The sequence below is a fragment of the Dendrobates tinctorius genome, unplaced genomic scaffold (assembly GCF_039654945.1).
Source record: "Dendrobates tinctorius isolate UK_male_01 unplaced genomic scaffold, ASM3965494v1 ptg000211l, whole genome shotgun sequence".
NCBI classification, from domain to species: Eukaryota; Metazoa; Chordata; class Amphibia; order Anura; family Dendrobatidae; genus Dendrobates; species Dendrobates tinctorius.
Window position 1 is genome coordinate 14,117,406 of NW_027361878.1, and position 20,353 is coordinate 14,137,758.

Consider the following 20,353-nt stretch of genomic DNA (forward strand, 5'->3'; position numbering starts at 1 on the left):
CAGGCTTTGCAGCGTTGAGAATCTCTTCCCCCCCCCCCCCCCATGTGCTCACCCACCTATCCACTCTCTTTCCCCATGTGCTGACTTCTCCTGTCTGTGCTCTCTTCTTTGACCTGTCTACCCCATGTGCTATCCCCCTTGTCTGCTGTCTCTCTCCATCCTTTGCCGTGTTCTCCCCTCATGTGCTGTCTCGTTTGAGCCGTCTCCTCCCTCATGCTCTGTTTCTCTCACCCATGTGTCTGACCATGTACAGAACCCACCACAGCTCCTGGGCAGGGGAGGAAGCAAAAGACAATACTAACATTACAGCAGGAGATCGCAGAGGATACATTTTGTGAGGTAAAATATTGTTTAAAACCAGTCAGTGAAATATTTCACCTCAGAAAAGGAATCCTCTGAGATCCCCCGCTGTAATATCGGTATTATCTTTTGCTTCCTTCCTTGCCCAGGAGATGTGGTATGCTCCGTACATGGTCAGACAGACAATTTTCAAAATGAACTTTCATCAGTGAGCGTGAGTGGTGCGTTCGGCGTATAAGTTAGTGTGTGTGTGTGTGTATGAGCGAGCAAGTGTGTGAGCGCGTGAGTATGCGAGTGAGCGAGCGTGCGTGAGCGAGCGTGTGTGTGAGCGAGCGTGCAAGCGCGCGCAAGTGAGCGAGAGCAAGTGTGTGTGAGTGAGCAAGTGTGAGTGAGCAAGTGTGAGTGTGTGAGCAAGTGTGTGTGAGCGTGTTGCGACAAGTGTTCTGCTGGTGATACCGCGAAATAGGTTGGTACCAAATTGGGTTGGTACCAAATTGAGGTGTTTTAAGATTTAGGTATTTTGCATAGTCTGTTAGACTATAAAGAATGTGACAACAACATTGCAGAAATAGCCCTGACCAAATTTTCGAACCATTTGTGGTATTTGAATGCAGAGTTGGTGGGATTATCGTTTTTTGATCCCACCATTACAGACAATGAAAAGTTGTTAATGGCTAATAAATTGCTCAGTAGCACAGATGAACCATCAGAGCACGCTAACCTACATGAGTTGATAATTTTACATAGTTATCTAATCTATTCTAGAGCTTTTGTTAAAGTAGTTTTTGAAACGTCAGAATATAATGCTCGGCATTTGCTTACAACTTGCAGGACATATTGCTTTTGTTCTTCATCTTTTGTCAGAAGGTCGTTAAAGTCGGTTACTTCCTACCTCTTTTAATTTTTCTTTCCTAACTTTTGGATTTACAACCCTAGCGTGCTCTGATGGTTCATCTGTGCTACTGAGCAGTTTATTAGCCATTAACAACTTTTCATTGTCTGTAATGGTGGGATCAAAAAACGATAATCCCACCAACTCTGCATTCAAATACCACAAATGGTTCGAAAATTTGGTCAGGGCTATTTCTGCAATGTTGTTGTCACATTCTTTATAGTCTAACAGACTATGCAAAATACCTAAATCTTAAAATACCTCAATTTGGATTTTTTTCAAACTTTGAGTGACGAGCGGCACGGGTTAACGTCATTTGATCAAGCTCAAATTTTGGCTCTCTCAATATCTGGAAAGGGGAATCGTTTTGCGGGGTCCAGACGGACAAAATTCCGACATCGATTTTTTGCGGTCACCCTACTGTGCATAATTTTGTGGCTGTAGCTGCGACGGTGCAGATGCCAATCCCGGACATACACACACACATTCAGCTTTATATATTAGATTTACAATTACTGGCACAGGGAGGCTTCTGCAAACTTCCAACTGTCATGACAACCCATCGGCGCAGCACAATTATGTGATGGGGATGCTGATTAGCGTGTCTTGTGACTCGCTTCTGGTCAGTGAGTGGTAAGTGGCATGGTCAAAAGATTAACAGCAGCATTGAACTTAACAGCTGCGGATCCACCCGGGACTGTTAAGTGGCACATAAAAGCCGATCTCATCGGTTACAATGTGCGGGGGAAGATACAGACTCAGCGACGGGCATCAAAGGCAGTGACAAGACTGATGACGTACCTACAAGTCATCATCAGTGAAGGCGTTAAATGGAGAGATCAATGGAGTAACGCTATTATTGAGGAAGGACAGCAGTGCGCAAGTGTTTAGTAAGCTATATTATAGAGCTTAGTGGCAGGCAACTTTGTCATCTTTTACATAAGTCACCAGTGAGCAACAGAACATGAAAGGGTACTGAGTAAATAAGGTAAAGGGTCAAATTTTAGTAGTATGATAGACCATAACTGGAAACAATTTCCAGAAGACTTTGGTTACCTCACAAGACTACTGTACAATTATGGATGACTGTCTTGAAGACAATTATGTTACCAATTCATTACCATAAATGTAGGAATGCTAATCACTTAAACTGGCTATATCACCATGGAATAACCACAGGCCTTTACCAATGTAACAAAGATGGCTGTAAATGAACTATAAGCTGGGGAAGTTGTTTAGAGCCTTGCTTTTAAAAGAGATTTGAATTTTGAAAAAAATAAAAAAAAATATATAGATATGGGAAGCAGTTTGCTTTGGAACACAAAATAAGACACACAGCAGATATTACTGTCGCGAAATCAAGTTTGGGTACGTGTCCACGATCAGGAATAGCAGCGTTTTGGATGCAGCCCATCTGTGCTGTGTCCTACATTAGAAGCAGTTTATTGAAATCCCATGCCACTATGCTTCCAACGCTGTGTAAACTCACCCACGGAGTGGGAGAGGGAGAGAGCCATCGCCCATAGGCGTCCAGTTCTACCAAACGATGGATCCGTCACGTCCACCTTTTTGGCACAGACAAAAAACGTTCCTACGGTCAGCTATTTTATGACGGATCCACAAAAGAAAGACGCAATGGAAGGCCATCAGTCACAATCCGCCGCCAAGCAAATCCGTCAGATCCGTTTTCTTTCCCAAACGGCGGATTATGACTAACGCCAGAAAACGGAAATGTGAAACTGGCCTTATCTGCAACAGGAATGCTAGTCTCCACTGTGTAGTTTTTTGCTCAGCCACTACATGTGGATTTAACAGCGTGATTAGGACGCAGCAAAAATACACTGCGCACAAAACCCTGCCATTTCTGGATCGTGGGGACGTGGATTTTCCTGTAAGTTCACCACAGATTTCAAACCGGCTAAACTGAAAGGTGTGATACTTGCCTGTTATTTAAATATTTCTTAGATTAGAAGCTGCATCCTCTGCTTTTCTGTAACTACTCTTCATATTGTAAGGCATACATTTTCAAGATATTACAAGTCTTGTATCAACCGCCAATTAAACTTACTTCACTCACTCCCCAGGTTCAAGGTCTACCAAGTATAAAATATGTGTTCTCTATGTAAACTTCAGGCTGGGATGGTTGATTTTCATTAATCTGGTTCCTTCACCTCTTAATGTACCATATTTATTACCTGTCTACAGTTATGCCAATAGCAACTATTTCTTAGTAGCTCCTCTAGCATTGGATGTCTAGTCTTCCCTTCTCAACCAGGTCATTTTGCATTTGAGTTCTCATTCCCTCTATTCTTCCAAGATCCATACCTTTTTTGGGGGGAAAAATTGTCACAAGAACTTTTTTGCGGTGCTAGTTGTACTTTTGAATGACACTATTTCATCATGTATTGTACTAGAAAGAGGGGGGGGTAGGGGGGGTTGTTTTTCCTAAAAAGTGCAATTCCATATGACCTAGTAATATTCTCCAGGTCAGTACGATTACGCAGCTACCAATCATACTTTGCTTTTTTTTTTTAACTAGTGGAAAAAGATTCAGAAATCTGTATAAAAAAAAATTCTCTTGTGTGGCTATATTCCGAGACCTGTCACATTTTAATTTTTGGTTGATAGGATTGTGCGAGTGCTTATTTTTTGTGCCGAGCTTAAGTTTTTATTGATACCATTTTTGTTTTCATTGCCTCCCATCCCATTTTGCAGTGTTGCAGCGTTCAAATAAACAGAACTCTGGATTTTAGATTCCCCCATAAACTGATCAGATTTTTATAGCTGAAATTTAGTATCTCTATATTTAAGTTTGTGTATGTTTTTCTACCATTATTTTAAATGGGGAGAGGGTGATTTGAACTTTATTTTTCTTACTTTCTACTGCAATTGGTATTGCCCTTTGGGGGACTTGAACTTGCGATTATCCAATCACTTATATAGGCAAAATGAAAATCTCATGAATGCCAGCTAAAGGCTAGCTTTCATAGGGGAATAATCACAATAGGCCAGAGGGGTAGTCAGCAAACCCCCAGCCATCATGGCACCTTGTGATCGTGTTATGGTCGCACTAATGAATGACGAGTCGTCTCTTCCAGCAAACCATAAATACCACCATCAGAAATTAACAATGAATTTTGATAGGTTAACTGCTACTGGTAGAGCTCTTTCTGTTCCATCCATGAATGTTAGAGGCAGGTGATAAGATGTAAATGCACATCACATGTCAGTAAAGCCCCATCACACATAGCGACGCACCAACGATCCCGACAACGATATGCCCTGGTCAGGATCGCTGGTGAGCTGCCAAACAGGACCAGCGACGATGCGGTAACAAGCACGTGCGTCACTTAGTTACCTGCTGTGTACTTTGGATGCCAGCGTGCGCACGTTGGGAGCTGATATCCAAGGTAAACAGAGGGTAACTAAAGCACGTCAATATACACACTCCTACATACAAGAGGTGAAAAAAATATCAATCAAGGGTTTATTTGTACATCTACTTTTGAGATTTTTATTTGCAGAATTTACCCTTTATCTCAAAAGCCCTTCATTGAGCATGTTTAAAGCCATCCAATCAAGTTTAGTTTACTTTATCAGCAAAATTATTCTTTTCCAGACATTTACAGTATATTGTACAAAGTCGACGACACCCATTTATACAAATTTAAAATCATGTGAATATCAATGGCTCTACTTTAGCATTTAAAGCTCAGAAAACTCCTGCGCAGATCCTCTTCATGCATACAACATAGTATGTAGATATGTTACATGTATGGATACTCCACATGACTAATCATTAGAGGTCCTATTTAATTGACCGATTAAAGATTGATAGACGTCTCCCCATCTATTTTTTCCTCCCCAGAACAGTGATTCAGAGTAAACAAAAAACAAAACTACATGTAAATTGATAAGATTGAATAGTGCCACCATCTATCTACCCAATGCATTTTGTTAAAAATGAAAAACATATCTGCATCACACAAATATTGATGTGGCCAGCATATTCCATATCAATACATGACAAATGCCACAAGTTGTTGCAGTAGTTTAACCCCTTCATGACTGGAGGTTTTACTTTTTCGCTCCCTTCCTTCCCAGAGCCATGACTTATTTTTCCGTCAATATGGCCACATGAGGGCTTATTTTTTGCGGGACGAGTTGTACTTTTGAACTACACCATTGGTTTGATCATGACGTGTACTAGAAAACGGAAGTTACAGTTGCGGTGAAATTGCAAAAAAAGTGCAATCCACATTAAACTACATTCCAGACTACAGTTAAGTATAGAGATGTTTGAAGAAGACCTGGATGAGGTTGAAACGTTACTCGAACACCACAATTTTCACTCATCAGACCTGCATTGTTTTTGTTTGTGGTGTAACTTCTTGCACAATTAAAATTATTGTTCAACTTGCATCTGAGTGTGACTGTTTGACTATTTCTATAATTAAGAGTTATTCTGGATAGGATATACAAGATGCCGCCAATTCTGCGCTCTTCCAAAATCAGGCAAGGGAATCACTGAGTTCAGAAGAGTTGCATACTTTATTCAGGGCTATAAAACTATGCGTTTTGTGGACATTCTGTCCACTTCCTCAGGTACAGAGCCAATTTTATAATTACGAGTTCATAGACACCAAACATGAAACATGTCTAGGTTCTTTTTTATCTAAGTGGTGAAGAAAAAATTCCAAACTTTGTTCAAAAAAAAAAAAAATAAAAAAATATATAGTTGTGCTATTTTCAGATACCTGTAGCATCTCCAATTTTCGTCATCTCAGGTTGGGTTAGGGCTAATTTTTGCATGCAGAGTTGACTTTTTTAATGATACCATTTTGGTGCAGATACAATCTGTTATTGCATTCTATGATGGAATCACTGATTGGGTGGATCAAGGAAATGCTGTATATATAGTATATCCTGACTTCAGCAAGGCATTTGACAAAGTATATCATACAATCCTTAGTGAAAAAATGACTAAGTATGGAATGGACAAGGCAACTGTTAGGTGGATTCATAACTGGCATAGTGATCAGACCCAAAGAGTGGACGTAAATGGCTGCACATCCAGTTGGAAGAATGTCTCAAGTGGGGTATCACAGGGCTCTGTCCTGGGCCTTGTATTGTTCAACATCTTTATCAACGATTTAGATGAAGGAATTGAAGGTAAACTGATTAAATTTGCTGATGACACAAAGCTAGGAGGGATAGCTAATACTAGAGGAGAGGATTCAAAAAGATATAAATGAACTGGAGCAGTGTGCAGAAACTAACAGAATGGTTTTTAACAGGGAAGAATGCAAAGTACTACATCTGGGCAATAAAAATGAAAAAAGCATATACAGAATGGGAGGAATAGGGCTATACAACAGCACATGTGAAAAAGACTTGGGTATACTACCGTGTTTCCCCGAAAGCAAGACCCTGTCTTACATTAATTTTACCCCAAAAAGTCCCACCCTGTCTTACTTTCGGGGGAGTTCTTAGCCGAAAAAAAATGACAATTTCTTTTTAACCAATAAATTAACATTTATTAACATGCTGTTATACCCCATAACAGTGCCGTATCCCACTGCACACAGCCCCACACCCCATAACAGTGCCGTATCCCACTGCACACAGCCCCACACCCCATAACAGTGCCGTATCCCACTGCACACAGCCCCACACCCCATAACAGTGCCGTATCCCACTGCACACAGCCCCATACCCTATACAGTACGTTTCCCTACTTGGTTTTTAAATGCTGGACGTTTTCCTCTGCGGTGCGGCTGTGGGTGCGGAAGGCCTGTGCTGCAGGGAACGCTGTGCCAATCAGCAGGGAAACAGCGGTGACGTGGGGCTGGGGCGGCCAATTACAGCCCAAGCTGCTGGACCAATCAGTGCTCGAGCCGGGGGCCGGCGGTGACGTGGGGAACAGGGGTGGCCAATGAGCTGTTGAGCTGGGCGGATTGCGGGGTTAACACGGCGAGTTAACCCCATGAGCGCTGGACCCGCCCAGCTGCACCTGAGGACACCTCTGGAGCCTGGGGACCCAATGGGGGACAGCGGCGGCCCAAAGGTAAGGGCCTTACATTTCACAGCGGCCCCCAACCCTGCCTTACATTCGGGGGAGGCCTTACATTGAAGGACCCCCCCGTAACCCCCACCCTGTCTTACTTTCGGGGGGGTCCTACTTTCGGGGAAACAGGGTAATAGATCACAGACTGAATATGAGTCAGTGTGATGCAGCAGCAAAAAAGGCAAATGCAATTCTAGGATGTATTAACAGAAGCATACAGTCTAGATCACGTGAAGTCATTATTTTCCTCTACTCCTCTTTGGTCAGACCTCATCTGGAATATTGTGTCCAGTTTTGGGCACCACATTTTAAAAAATACATCAACAAACTGGAGCAAGTTCAGAAAAGAGCGACCAGAATGGTGACCGGTCTGCAAACCCTGTCTTATGAGGAAAGGTTGCAGGATTTGGGAATGTTTAGTTTGCAAAAAAGACTGAGAGGAGACTTAATAGCTGTCTACAAATATCTAAAGGGCTGTCACATTTTAGAAGGATCATCTTTATTCTCATTTGCACAAGGAAAGACTAGAAGCAATGGGATGAGACTGAATGGGAGGAGACACAGATTAGATATTAGAAAAAACTTTTTGACAGTGATCAATAAGTGGAACAGGCTGACACGAGAAGTGGCCAGTTCTCCTTCAATGGAAGTCTTCAGAGGCTGGACAGACATCTGACTGGGATGATTTAGCGAATCCTGCTTTGAGCAGGGGGTTGGACCAGATGGTCCAGGAGGTCCCTTCCAACTCTACGATTCTATGAGTCTATGTTTTTCTTATCTTTCAGGTTACATCTGGGGCTTAGGCCTGTTTCACATTTCAGTTTTTTGGCGTCCACCAAAGTGTGAAAAAACTGATCAGTTTCCATTTTGCCACAAACGGATGCTACCAGATCTGTTTTTTGGACGGATCCGCTTTAGCCACTAATGCAAGTCTATGGGGAAAAAAATGGCGGATCCGTTTTTTTGCAAAACGGCGGATTTTGACGGACGTCAAAAAACGGAAGTGTGATCCACCTCATCTACAGCATTACAGAATGCTGTACATAAGCTCCTGATGGTGGTGGCAGCATCTCATAGCAAAAATGGGGTGAGATTCCCTTTATCAACTGCCAATATGCCTTTTAACAGCGGAAATTAAGGGTACTTATTCCTCAGCGCCGAGAAATAAGTGTTTAACGCCCCCCAGCGTCAAAAAATCTCCGGGGGTCTCTGCTATCGGGGGTGGGGGTTGGGTAGCCGAGACCCCAGAGAACATGATTCGGGTTTGTTTTTACCATCCCCAGTCTTGTGATCGCTGTTATTTGGCAAAAAAAAGGCTGTTTTTCCACTCATTACTCTCTCCTCTGATATGATCTAGCATAGAACGTTATAAGGGTTAAAACAAAAAAAAAAAAAACGTTTCCAAACCTGTGCTGATGTTAAGACGACATGTGGGAAATGTTATTCATTAACTATTTTGTGAGACATCACTCTCTGATTAAAGGGTCCGAAAATTGAAAGTTTGAAATTTTAAAATGTTAAGTTTATTTTTATAAACACAAGTAATATTGAATAAATTTTACCACTAACATGAAGTAAAATAGGTCACGAAAAAATAAATAAATCGCAGAATCAGCAGGATCCATTGAAGCGTTCCAGAGTTCTAACTTCATAAAGGACAGTGGTAAGAATTGTAAAAATTGCCGTCATTAACTCCTTAGTGACCACCAACAAGTCTTTTTACAGACCTCACATACCAGACAATAGCATCTTCCAACTAATGAAAATGCAGCAGCTGTTAGCTGTATAATTTATGGACACCTTGCATCAGCATTGATTGGAGTTGGCACCAACCATGGCGTTTTAACCCCTTAGATGCTTCTGTCAAAAGTGGCAACAGCATATAAATGGTTAATAGTGGGGGGAGGCTCCCTCTTTAACCCCATCGGCACCCTGAGATCATGATTGTGTGGTCCTGATGTTTGCTATGGCAATTCACAGCCAATTAACAGCTTTAGAGTCTGCCTGCTACAGTGGTCTGTTCAAATATTGTAAAAATTTAGGTGGTAAAAACATTTTTCCTTCCTAAGGGTTAATAAACTACCTGAAACTAAAGCCCCCGTCACACAGCGATCTCGCTAGCGAGATCACTGCCGAGTCACAAGTTTTGTGACGCAACAGCGATCTCACCGTGTGACACTTACCAGCGACCGGCCCCCCCTGCCGGGTATCGCTAATAGTTGTTGAAACGTCTGGACATTTTTGGGGTCGCTGGTCTCCCGCTGTACAGCATGCATCGCTGCGTGACAGGCGGAGACCAGCAACCAGCAGCTGGTAACCAAGGTACATATCGGGTTTCTAAGGGGCGCGCGGCGGTGTACCTTAGTTACCAGCGCGCTGGTGCAGGGAGCTGGTAACCAAGGTACACTTTGGGTTTCTAAGTGCCGCGCGCACCTTAGAAAGCCGATGTGCACCTTGGTTACCAGCTCCCTGCATCATCACACTGCTAACTAAGATACACTGCGGGTAACTAAGCAACGCACGTCGCTTAGTTACTTGCGTGTCGCTGGTGAAGCTGCCTGTTTGACAGCTCACCAGCGATCATGTAGAGACACACCAGCGATCCTGACAAGGTCATATCGTTCGATCGCTGGTGAGTCGCTATGTGTGACGGGGCCCTTAGGGGGTGCGGTTTTTAAAATGGAATCACTTGAGGATTTTACTACATATAGGTCCAACAGTCTCTTCAAAACTGAATAGGTCCCTAAAAAACTAAGTTTCATAAACTTCCTTGAAAAAAAAATAAAATGAAAAATTGATGCTACAATTTTAAACCTTCAAGAATCCTTACAAAAGGATATCTTAAAATGGTGCTGATGTAAGGCTGTGCGCCCACTGTGATTTTTAAGCGTTTCCGCGCCGTTTTTAAACGCGCGATTCTGCTGCGGAAACGCTTAAAAAATGCATTTAATGGATTCGTAATAGAAAACGCACATGTTGTGCCAATGGTGCGTTTTTTACCGCTGCGGAAACGCTTAGCGGGTAAAAACGCAGCATGTTCATTAATTTTGCAGAATCGCCCGCGATTCCGCATACCATCCATTATATAGGCAAAAATGCATGGGAAAACACATGCAAAAACGCTTGACAATCGCGTCAAAAATCGCATGCGTTTTCCATTTCAAGGGCATGCGTTTCTGCTCAGGAATAAATCGCGTGAAAAACGCGACATGGGCACATAGCCCAAAGCAGACATGAGGTAAATGACTTATGTGATGTGACTGGATTAAAGAGATAATTGTTTAAAGCTTGAAAACTTCAAATTTTTAGAATTTTACACACTTCTGATATTTTTAAACATACGGTAAATGCAGAAAATATTGACAAAGATGTACTATTAAAGTACAATGTGTAACAAAAAAAAAAAAAAAAAAAAACTCAAAATCTGTTGAAGCATTCTAGAGTTATTACAGCATAAAGTGACACTGGTCTGATTTCAAGAATTTGGCCCGTTCACTAAGGGGTTAAGGCCAAAGTTGTCTTTCACTAAGGGGTTAAAGGAATTTTAACAATATCGCAAGTTATCACAAGAAAGGGGCTCCAGACTAAAGGGCCTGTCACACTAACAGATATCGCTAGCAATATCGCTATAACTTGTGACGTTATAGCGATATTGCTAGCGATATCGCTGTGTGTGATACTTTCCTACAACCCGCTCCCCCGCTGGTTATCGCTGATCGCGCGAGAACGTCCAGGACTGTTTCTCGTCGTCAGCTTCCTGCGGTGACGACGAGCGACGCGTGGAGCCGGGCGGGAGGACGCAGGATTGCCTGGTGTGACAGGTAAGTAGCGACCCCCGTCCCCAGCTATGTCGCTAGCGAGATCTGCCTGTGTGGCAGCTCACTAGCGACCACTTAGCAATGTACCAGCGATCCTGACCACGTCATATCGCTGGTCGGGATCGCTGGTACATCGCTAAGTGTGACAGTACCTTTACAAATGAGGCTCTGCAGAGCATTATGTTGAAATCTTGACACCACTCCATTTATTTTCCTCAGGACTGCAAGCACAGCATATCGGTCAATTCTACCAGCTTCATTGACAATAAGGTAGAGACTGGGCAAGCACAGCTCTACCCCATTGTTAAGATCAGACCCCCAGACTATTAGCAAGCATAAGGAGACAGTTTTTTTTTTTGTTTTTTTTGGGGGGGGGGTTAAAAAAAAACAAAAAAAAAAAACCTGTTATTACCATTGATACATCACAACCAAAGTATTGCAAAGTAAGGCACTCTGTATAAAAACCCCAAAGGGACATGGTCGTAATAGTGAACAGTCAACACTTCCTATCAATCTCCACGTTATAGGACTAGACAAGCCCCTTCCTCAGGATGGCTGCTGCGCTTGGAGATATTAGATTCATATTGCCCAAACGACAGGCAGAGTGGTTTGCACCCGGGTATAGGCTTTACTGAAACGCTTATAGATTTCAGAGAAAGCAAATTGAAACTCTATATGGAGAGACCCAACTAATCCAGTAAAGTCAGAGGCCATAGTCTCCTTGCTCCAGTTGACAAGACAGGCCTCTCCCTATGTACACATAAGGGGGAGACCGGTGAATCAACTGGAGCAGAAAGGGGAAATGCTGGCAGGGGACCACATTGAGCTAGCCAAGTCGCTCTACATTGTCCCCAAGCCTGTTTTCTCCGAAATGGAGGACCTAACAGGCTGCAATCACACCGGCAGCCTCAGATTTATGCAACCTGTACATAAGGCAGCATAAATATACTGACAATGTAATCTCACATCCATCTAACATTTATTGATTAACAATGTTATCCAAAAAAAAAAAAAAAACATACAGTTTGGTAAATCCAATGGATTATGCAACAAACTTTCAGTGTTTGGTTAAGAACCCAAACAAATTACTGAAAAGTGCCTGTTATTCCAATTCTTACAAGGCAATTCACAGTTGCAAGCTCTGTGCAGAAATTGCATCACTGAGCAATACATTTTTAATCATGGTAACTATATAGAACCTGGAATTCAGCATGAATAAGTAATGCAATAGTTGCACATTTAACTGCGGAGTTTACATTTGTTAGACCAGCCAAACAGATGTTGGCTCAACATGTATTTTAGTGAAGAACTCCCCACCCCCCTTACCCAAATACAAGAAGCATTGCCTAAACCGACCATGCACACTCTGCATGAGCTACTAACAGAAAGCGCAGTCACGGGTTACCTACTAAAGAACAAAATGACAAAAGCAGAGCCCAAAAACTGACCGATCTTGAATTATGTCCTCAGTTGCAAATAGAGATCTGGGGGGTTCTGCAGCTATACATTTATTGTGTATGGCCAAGTTTTATGTTCTAAAGTTGTGCATATAGACGATACTTCATGAATATACAGCCAACCAAAATTATATATAATCTGGGCAACATGCTTTTAGGTTGAAACTGATTGCAATATCGATTTTGCTCAAAGGCTGTCCCCCTTCCTAGACGTTGATTAATAGTCTAGATATGCGGCCCTGAGTGTACAGATGTGAAACATTACCGTACTCATGAGCTTCTTTAGTCATAAGAACCCGGTTATACATTTCACTATAGAACATAAAAGTTCCCTTTCTTTGACAGGATAAAAAAAAACCAAAAAACGATAAGCCTGAAAACACAGAAGAGTATAAAAGCATATTCCTATGCAAGGTTTTCCAATCGTAATAGGAAGGGGAAAAAAAAGTGCTTTAGAATTTTCCACTGATCCTAAGTAGTTACTCTGCTTTCAGTTTATAGGAAAAGAAACTTGTTTAGACAGAAAATCCGGCCATCAGAAGTGTTTTGCGAGTATAGGTTACTGGTGTACCTAAAGTATTACCTCTTGGCCCAGTTAACCCATCTCAAATAAGCACATTCATTTCAGACATTAAATGACCTGTTGTAATAAATCAAATTTGTGACAATCTTAAGAACAGAGCTTTTATTAAAATGTTTCAATAGGAAAGAGAGGACATTGGGTTTATCTTGAGTGTACATCTGCAGCATTCATAGCATTAAATGGCTATCAATTTCAATATCCTATCTAAATAAAAGACAAACTCATCCATCCAACAAGGTCCAGAAAGCTCATTTGATAAAGTTCTCTAATGTAACCCCAGCATCACACTGCAACCACAAAGATACATAATGCTGGGTGTACCCCTTCTGCAGCATTTCATGGTGCAAGTTTTGCATTTATTATATGCAACAATCACATCCATTTGTTCCCTTTATTAATACCATAATTGAAAGGTGTTATTTTTTATATATATTTGTGGTGGTTTTATGCTGGTGTTAACTATTAAAGTAACAACTGAACGTAACGAGTTTCCAAGTGCGTTTGCATGTTTGATGAATAAGGTATTAATTGCCATTACGCTATTTTGGGGCATTACGGCACATTATCAAGTGGTGAAAGAGGTTAAATTTAAGACAGGGCGGCACGGTGGCTCAGTGGTTAGCGCTGGGGTCCTGGGTTCAAATCCCACCAAGGACAACATCTGCAAGGAGTTTGTATGTTCTCCCCGTGTTTGCGTGGGTTTCCTCCGGGCACTCCGGTTTCTACTGATAGGGAATTTAGATTGTGAGCATTCAGGGACAGCGATGCTAATGTGTGCAAAACTGTACAGCGCTGCGGAATTTGCTAGCGATATATAAAAAAATAAATAAAAAATAAATATTATTAGACAGGACTAATGTTTCTCCAAGCCATCCTATGAGAGTTTAGATGAACCATTATGGATTTTATAGAGTATGTTTTTATGCAGGTAGCAGCACTCCTGGTTGAACCAGAAAATCCTTGATGTAAATGAATAGCTTATTTCTTCCAAAACTGGATTGAAGTATCTTCCAGGGGGTGGGGGCATCTCTAGCTTGGGTGACGCATTTCATGCTTTCCAGTTATTGCTGATCGCAGACTTCGATTTTCTTTGTTTTAGTTGTTGTGATTTTATGGTTATTATAAATGTTATGTTTTGAGTTTTATCATTTTATACCTCATTCAGCAAATATACCCTCACATTTGTAACTAGAAAGCCAGCTTACGAATGAGTGCACACACGACTGGACATCTCAATTAACCACAGGAGACAGTTAGGACTCATAAGTGCTCAACAAATACAAAGTAGATATGGAAAACATACATCCAATATGCTCATATGGCACACGAATAATTATAGGGTTAGCAAAAATTGCAAATTACAGTAAAATGAGATATTCAAATATACAAGTAACTTCTCACATACAAAATGGTTATGCATACAAAAAATAAACTTCACTTTCTAGTTGCAAGATTTAGCATAGGTTTCGCTTTGGCATGAGTTCTTGACTTGGCTACAAATATTCTCAAAAAATGTATATAAAAAAGTTCAGCAGCTTTAATTACCCCCTAGAGGGCATCAGTGAACAATGGACTGCTTCTTTATAAGGTCGGGTGAGTGACTGACAAGAACAAAGATGTCCATTCACTGGCTGGACCTATTAACAGGACTTTGGATTGCAGGATATCACGGGCACAAGTAGGCAAAGACCTTCTTGCTTACATGGTAACACCCCATTCAAGCACACTAGATGCCAATCTTTATTTGGGGCTCAAAACTGTCTGGACAGCAGAATGGCACATGAAGTGCCAGCGCTACAGAGGCATATATTTATTAAGGGCCCAGAAACTAGGATACGATGACGGGATCACCACGAACCTAGGAGTCCTCCCACTAGCTGGACAGCAGAATGACAGGAACACTTCTGGCTCCTAAGGCACATTGTGTGAGAGCGCTGCAGATGCTCATCTTTTTTAGTGGCCCGGAAGCTAGGATACAAAGACAGCATCACCATGAACCTAGGAGTCCTTCCACTATCTGGACAGCAGGATGGCACATGGAGGGAACACTTCTGACTAAGGCACATGGGGTTAGAGCACTACAGATGCTCATCTTAGGGTGCGAGAAGCTAGGATACGATGTCGGGATCATCATGAACCAAGGCGTCCTTCCGCTGACTGGACAGTAGTAATGAGACTTTACGATGCAGAGAACCACTGGAACAGCTCTGGTTCACAAGGCAAAGACCCAGGCTCCTAAGGTACACTGGGATGAGGTGCATCACGGGCTAAGGTAACCATCATCTAAGGATCCATTGTAGTTCTTGGCAGGATCGTGTAGTACTCGACATGTGGGTGTGTTCTGTAAAGAATCTAAACATATCCATTTATAATTCCACCCCCCCCATCCCTACACTGCTGCCTATTAACCATAAGGGAAACAGGAGAGTCAACTCAATGTCACCACCCCTCCCCCTACATTGGCCATAACTAGAGTGGTTATTCCCAAAATAGGAAGTTATGCCCGTTCTAGTTTGGACTTGAATGGAGCAGCTGTATGAATGCACAGCCTCCACTATTCATTGATTAGGCGCTGTACATGTGAACGCCTTTCTGTCCCATAGACAATGAATGGAGCAAAGCTTGAGAACCCGCACATCCCTCCCTCCATTCTAGACAAAGCTATAAGGAGCAAAGTTCTCAACGGCATGAGAAACTTCATATTTTGACAAGAGCCCCTGCAGTAACCCCCAGATTCAAAACAAATGCAATATACCAGCATCAGATGCCTGTAATAAGCCTCCATTTGCAAGTAACTTGAACATTTATAGTTATTAGAGCTGCGGTTGGCACCTTTAAATGTTTTCTCATCTCAAGACTTCATATAGTTGATTGATTACACCTGGAAAATAAAATTGAGAAAACTCAAAAGTCCTCCACCCCCCCTCCCAAAACACAGCGCTCACCTAATGACATAGCTAGTATTAACATACTGCCCCCTAGTGGTCACATTCACCAAGCACAGCCACACCCTACCACGGCGTCACTCTCCAGGGCAGAGCAATGGAGGACGGAGCGGACACTAAGCACCCGGGGTGTTCAGCCTCGGCTTCTAGGCAGGGCTTCTTCCCTACACACTTCTGGGGATTATCTTCTCTTGACAGCGCCTAAAGGTCATAAAAGTACCACACATGTAGGACGCCTAAACCTGTAGCCCGCCCCGCCCCCATTACATGAGGGCTTCTGTCACGGTCAGATGTTAACTAGGCATTAACTTGGAGTTACTCTGCTGGAACCGTTCATGTCATTCACAGCCCCGCAGCTATACTCACCACAGCAGCGCATATACATACCTCGCCTTCCCCTCGGCCACTCCTGCTATCACAGCCACCTTCGTCTCATCCAGTCAGTCGCGTAATGCTTCTCCAGCCTCTTGTGGTGTTTCCTTATATAGACTCTCAAGGACTAACAGAGCACTGTCGCAGAGATTCTTCCGCCAAACTGTGGAAAATAGTCCCGCACTGCGTCATCTGTTTACTCGGTGACTTTCGCTCTTTTTTGCTCTGAAATCGCATCAGCCGCAATGTAGAATTGTGGCTACTGCATAGATCGCAATCCGTCAGCACCGGCTTTATTCCATTTACTGTGTGTGAACAGTCTTCTCGAAAAATCCTTCCACACATGCGCAGTTCCTACTTAGCGACGCCTAGTTAGAATTCCGGCAGAATTCCATCTATGAGATAACATTTTATGTCAAAATACAGCCTGTTAACTAAATACATAGATTTTAGTGAAATTGCTTTATTTTAAGAATGAGGACTAAATGTCCCGTGCTTGATTTTACCTTGCGGAAGGATACAGCACATAACTCACAGCGCATGGATCTCATTTTCATCTGTTTTCTAAATAATGAGGCGGTAGGCGGATGGATATTATCTGCGGCTGTATATAGATCTGGCTAAAACCGGCTGAGACTGGTTTTTTACTCCATCACGAACAGAAATGCGGGGAATATTCTAGAAAAATATTGAGAGAGTCCTCAGTGCATCAAAATGGGGCATATTCTAGAGCCGCACTGACTGAATGATAACACAATAAAGATATGAAACGTCCCTATAGTTCATGGCCAGAATGTACAGGGCTGGTAGCTGTAAGGTAGGAAGGAATTATTAAAGTGTCTATTTTATGAGGTGGCTCCCCTCATGAAAAGGCGGAAAAACTGCTAGGATCCACAGAACGGCCCAATTAATTTATAGGGGGAAAAAAAAATTGCAGTTTGTAAGTTCAGGGTTATAAACATCTCAGGTTTGGAAAACATCTACAGTAGTGCCACGTCCATCCCTCAATACTCACATAAGAAGTAAATGAGAAAGCTAAAAAAATAGCCCTGGGTGGCTTCTTGAGTATTTTGTAAGCTTTTTTTTACCTAAAACCCCCCCACTGAAGTAGTACTTATCGTTTAATAGATAAAAACAGTAGTGGTACACGTCAGTATTAGGGCTCATACCTACTTGCGAGAGTCTCGCACGATACGCGTGTGTCTCTCGCATGCAAACCTGGCACTGCCGCCATCAAAAACATACCAGAACATGACCAGCGTACCCAACGCTAAATATAGGGTACGCTGATCGCATGCAGCGTCATGCGCCCAGAGGAGGAGCTGACTGGAGGAGGCACGGCCGGGGGCGGAGCTTAGCGGCGGCCCTGCGCTGCGCCTGGTAACGCTAGTGTGAAACTAGCCTAATAAAAGCTATTTTTTGCGCTATGCAGAGCACTTGGAGGACTTATATACAGCATTGTAGAATTCTGTACGTGAGGCTGTATCGGTGCTGGCCCTATTTTATATGGGGGGAAAAACCTGGTGACAGGTTCCCTTTAATTTATAGTGATTATGCAATTTAAAAGATTCAAAAGTAACTAGTAGTTCAAACATAGCAGAAGACTGAGATCAAAATGGTCACAAAGAGTTTAAGCCAGCGCATACTAATCCTTGCAGGGCGGTAACATCCAGCTTTGAGGAAGGCTTTTTGTGTGATTATCAACTTGCTTTTTTTTTACTGCAGCGAGAAGGGGGAAGGGAGAGACTGGTTAGGAATGCAGCCAGAATGGAATTTTCCAGTGCCTCATCTACTGAAAAGAACATGCGGAGGCGAAGCGGATCACGTACAAGAAATACTTCTGTAACTCTGTACACCAGAAATACGACTTTTTACTACAAGTTCCATAGCAAAACCTTCACAAACATGGATAATGTTTCCCTTAGTCAAAAACATGTAAAACCTCATAACCGATATGAACAAAGATACTCACCCATACAGTCATGGCCGAAAGCATTAGCACCCTATAATTGTTCCAGAAAATGACATACTATTCCCAGAAAATTATTGCAATTACACGTTTTGTTATACACATCCTTGCATCCTTTGTGTGTATTGGAACAACACAAAAAAAACAACAGAAAAAGGAAAATTAGACATGGTTTCGTACACAGCCCCAAAAATGGGATGGACAAAAATTGTTGACACCTTTACAAAATTGTAGATAAACAACTTTGTTTCAAGCATTTGATGCTCCTTCAAACTCACCTGTGGCAAGTGACAGGTGTGGGTATTATGAAAATCATACCTGAAACCAGATAAAAAGGGGAGAAGTTGACTCAGTCTTTGCATTGTGTGTGCCACACTAAAGGCCCTTTTACATTTAGCGATGCACCAGCGATCCAACCCGGTCAGGATCGCTGGTGCATCACTAAATGATTGCTAGTGAGCTGCCACACAGGCAGATCTCACAGCGATGCAGCGCACGATACCTTTCACACACAGCAATCCTGACGTCCTCCTGCCCGCCTCTACGCGTCGCTCGTCTCACACAGCAGGAAGCCCAGCAGGAAGCAGACGACGAGAAATGGAGCCGGACATTCTCGCGCAATCAGCGATAGTCAGCGGGGGAGCCGGTCGGAGGTAAGTATCACACATAGCGATATCGCTAGCAATATCGCTATAACGTCACAAAACCGGTGACGTTTTAGCGATATTGCTAACTATATCGCTATGTGTAAAACCCCCTTAAGTATGGAGAACAGAAATTGGAGAAAAGAACTGTCTGAGGATTTGAGAACCAAAATTGTTGAAAAATGTCAACAATCTCAAGCTTTCAAGTCCATATCCAGAGATCTTGATGATCCTTTGTCCACGGAGCGCAACATAAGCAAGAAGTTTACAACCCATGGCATTGTATCTAATCTCCCAGGATGTGGACAGCAGAGAAAAATTGATGAAAGGTTGTAACGCAGGATAGCCCGGATGGTGAATAAGTAGCCCAATCAAGCGCCAAAGAAATTCAAGCTGTCCTGAAGGCTCAGGGTGCATCAGTGTCGGTGCAAACTTTCTATCAATATTTGAATTAAATGAAACGCTATGGCAGGAGACCCAGAATCCTTCTGGGAAATTGTCTTGTGGACAGATGAGACAAAGATAGAGCTTTTTTATGTTCCAATACTCACAAAGGAAAAAAATATGCGTATAACAAGGTGCAACTGCAATCATTTTCTGGAACAATTTAAATGGTGCCAATACTTTCGGCCATGACTGTATGTGTGAGTAAGTTTGTTTATAGGTTATGTTGTTTTATGAGTTTTTGACTAAAGGAAACATTACACATGTTTATGAAGGTTTTGCTATGGAACTTATGGTAAATAATCAAATTTGTGGTGTACAGAGTTTGGCTGTGTGCACACGTTGCAGATTTAGATGTGGATCCGCAGCGTTTTTGGCCTTACGGATTTGCATCAAATCCGCATAGTAGTGCACAGCCAATGTTAGTGAATGGGAAATTCAAGTTTGTTGTGCACATGCTGTGGAAAAATCAGCGCAGACATGCAGCGATTTTTTTTTTTTTTTTTTTCTGCAGCATGTCAATTCTTTTTGCGGATCTGCAGCATTTCTGCACCCATTGACTTCCATTGAGTCAGGCACATCCGCAGCAAAACCGCAGAAGTAAAAAAGATCTGCGGATTTGCTGCAGATGTGGGTGCGAGAAACGCTGCAGATCGGGAGGAGCTGAAGTGTGCGTGTCTGTCTGCAGGGGTCTGCGTGTAGTGTGTGCACGTGTCTGTGTAAGCAGCCATTGTCTGATGGGACTACTGCTCATATCCGGCGATGAATGCTCATAGTGATAGCATTGCCGATGATGGGAAAGTAGTCCGATCAGACATTGCATGTGTTCAGTAGAAAAAAAACAAACACACAGTATATACAC

At 42.5% G+C, this 20,353-nt stretch overlaps 1 long non-coding RNA gene across 1 annotated transcript; it reads right to left on the bottom strand.

Moving 5' to 3' along the window:
• Positions 1-13,204: 13,204 nt before the first annotated feature.
• On the bottom strand, positions 13,205-17,483 carry LOC141058279 (uncharacterized). The gene is made up of 2 exons (XR_012222134.1): positions 16,450-17,483; positions 13,205-16,263 (listed from the first exon to the last, which is right to left on the bottom strand). It is a non-coding gene; the product is annotated as an uncharacterized lncRNA (long non-coding RNA).
• Between the last annotated feature and the right edge of the window lie 2,870 nt (positions 17,484-20,353).